The 2,383-nt window shown below is 32.4% G+C and overlaps 1 long non-coding RNA gene across 1 annotated transcript in view; it reads right to left on the bottom strand.

Annotated features, from left to right (window-relative positions):
• Positions 1-369: 369 nt before the first annotated feature.
• LOC111041160 overlaps positions 370-2,383 on the bottom strand; it is an 8,151-nt gene continuing 6,137 nt past the window's right edge. The window contains exons 2-3 of the long non-coding RNA XR_002605290.1: positions 824-1,003; positions 370-731 (exon numbers count right to left, since the gene is read on the bottom strand). This is a non-coding gene — a long non-coding RNA (uncharacterized LOC111041160). The remainder of the gene's footprint in view (positions 732-823; positions 1,004-2,383) is intronic.

The following is a 2,383-nucleotide window of genomic DNA, read 5'->3' as shown; positions in this document are numbered from 1 at the left end:
TTTAATTTTCTAGCTTTACATTAATTTCGATCGTTGAATGATGCTTTAACAGCACATTATTACCCCCCCCCCCCAAAAAAAAAAAAAAAACTCAGTCAAAACTACTAGACATCGCAGCATTAGTAAAATGTCTAATTCATGTACACGACTATGCATAACCGACAATGTATTGTCATTACTAATTAGAAACTATTCAATAACCGTTTCGGTAAACGGTCGCTCGGTGTCTCAGAAGACTTGACGTGATAATGGTGGGCGGAGACATGGAGCAGACGGATAAACCAAACAGAATAACAGATCAAAATAACAGTCGTAGTTAGGCTTACGTTTATTTTTATTTATTTTTATAATATAAATATAGTCGATTGACTGCAAATATTTTACAAGGTTCACATTATATTATCTTAAAATACATAACCTAACATTAATGTAGTAGTTCAAATGATTGATTAAATTAGTCTTAATCATAAATGTCATTGTGTTATTTATGTTGTCTGGATGAAGGGCTTCAGATAGGATGTCTGGTACTCCTTCTTCCCGTTTATCCGTTTCATGGGAGAGACATATCATTCTGTTATGATATGTTTGATCTCAGGTATGTTACAACTGGCACATACAGGTAGGTCTTCCCTCTCATCTGATGCTGATGAGTAAGGGATGAGTGCCCGATTCACATTCTGACGTTTTTTAAATTTAATTTAGTTTTGATGAAAATTGAGGCTGTATGTAAACTGCGGCAAAAAAAAATTTAACATTATACAATCTGCGACAAAACTGATAAGACACATAATACAAACTGCGGCAATTTATTTTATATACCTACCAAAGTTATTATATACTACAGCTTGGCTCAGAAAATTTCAAAATTTGGGTTTATCCAAACTTTATATTGAAGGAGACACAGATGAAGGAAAATTTTTAAATTATATTTTTGGTCATCCGTTCCTTGAACTTGAAGAAGTCGAAGATTCGTTTGTTTTTGATTTGATTGCAGATATGCCATCTAATAATCAAATAGTAAAATTTTGCGATTATTTAACAGACAATTATATGCAAGAAATATTCCTTCCTTCCTTGTTGGCATTGAAATCAGAAGTTATAACAAATAATGTATGTGAATCTTTCCGTTCAAAATGTAATGCATATTTTTATCATCATCATCCATCACTATATAAATTTATAGATGCTCTACAAGATATTCAAGTTGACACATATATACAAATTAGAAGTGCAGAAGAAGGGGTAATACAAAAAAGAAATAAAGGGACAACGCTAAATAATAAATGTATTAACGAACAGCGACAAATGAAAGAAGATAGACGAATTTCAAGATACGAATTTTTGAAGAAAGTATGTTTTAAGAATAAGCGACAAAATGTTTAATAAAGTAGAGTAAATAGGTAATTATTGTATTATTTGAATTTTTTTACTATGCGATCAAAACGATTTATTAAAATAATTTTTAATAATAATATTTTTCAATTTTCAAATTGCTTTTTTATTAATTTTTACTCCTAATACTCTAACAGTCTCTAGTGACTTCAATAATTAAGTGTAATATAATATGGACTCCATAAGCATTTAATAATAATTAGGTACATTGTACAAGATATATAGGTACACATATAGGTATGTATATATGAATAGTATATAATAACTTTGGTAGGTATATAAAATAAATTGCAGCAGTTTGTATAATGTGTCTTATCGGTTTTGTCGCAGATTGTATAATGTTAAATTTTTTTTTGCCGCAGTTTACATATCGAATTTTAGAAAAAGGTTAATTTTGACGCAGTTTACCATCTCCCAAAATTTAGTCCAAGCCCGTAGCCATAATATTATGTTGTTCTTAATTATTTAGGTTATAGATTTAGCGTCGTGTAAGGTAAAACAATTTAGTTTTAAAGCGTCCAAGGACGTTATCGCTTGGCATGCTTTTTCATCGGCTTTTTGCTTACGTTTATTATTATTATTATTATTATTATTATTATTATTATTATTATTATTATTATTATTATTATTATTACCATCATCTCAAGTATTATAATATATCCATATGTACCTGCTGCTGCAGCAGTGCTCTAGCAGATTGTTCAAAGCTGGTGCGTGGCGGATACATAGGGGCGACGGAAACGGGGTTGCTGCGGAAGACGGTGCGTGTTTATAAGAGTGTTAAATTACCATATAATTAAACGGACGGGCTGGCAGGACTTTGCAGCGGTGTCGCATCACAAAGGCGTTTTGTATTTCATCCGAACCACGCTGCCGTAGCGTGAGGTGGCGAGCGCGCGAGCGCCCCGAACTCACTCTCGGGTTACGACGATTAATTAACCTACTCGAATATTCATGAACCAAACGTAGCCTCTTCTGCCCCACCCACCCA

Source organism: Myzus persicae, unplaced genomic scaffold (genome assembly GCF_001856785.1).
Source record: "Myzus persicae strain clone G006 unplaced genomic scaffold, MPER_G0061.0, whole genome shotgun sequence".
Lineage (NCBI taxonomy): Eukaryota > Metazoa > Arthropoda > Insecta > Hemiptera > Aphididae > Myzus > Myzus persicae.
Note: the sequence above shows the minus strand (reverse complement) of the source record. Positions and strands in the feature narration are given on the sequence as shown.